Source organism: Dendrobium catenatum, unplaced genomic scaffold (assembly GCF_001605985.2).
Source record: "Dendrobium catenatum unplaced genomic scaffold, ASM160598v2 original_scaffold_130734, whole genome shotgun sequence".
Lineage (NCBI taxonomy): Eukaryota > Viridiplantae > Streptophyta > Magnoliopsida > Asparagales > Orchidaceae > Dendrobium > Dendrobium catenatum.
In genome coordinates, this window is record NW_021449169.1 from 1 (window position 1) to 373 (window position 373).

The following is a 373-nucleotide window of genomic DNA, read 5'->3' on the forward strand; positions in this document are numbered from 1 at the left end:
GAATCAGAATCCTGGGAGAAAAGTTATTTCCATTCCCGCGCGGTCGGGTCCTAGGACCCGTCCGTCACCTTCATGGGTCCAACGAAGCTGATTCCTTCGCATGATGCGAGGTGAGCCAACACTGCCAATGGTTAGTAGGCTATGGAGAAGAGATGCAAAAAAAAAAGTAAGTAGTTTGGTTGAAAAAGGGGTGCAACATAAGGAATTCCTTGGAGGTCAACCATCCCAATACTACTCTCGCCCCAGCACGCTTAACTACAAAGTTCTTATGGGATCGGGTGCTCTGGTGCTGGTATGGTCGCACCCGTAATATTATGTTCTCAAATAATACTTAAGTAGACTTCGATGAAATGGTGATTTTGCGGCCTCTTGA

The 373-nt window shown here is 46.6% G+C and overlaps 1 pseudogene; it reads right to left on the bottom strand.

Moving 5' to 3' along the window:
• Nucleotides 1-187: 187 nt before the first annotated feature.
• Nucleotides 188-306, bottom strand: LOC114578723 (annotated as a pseudogene).
• Nucleotides 307-373: the final 67 nt, after the last annotated feature.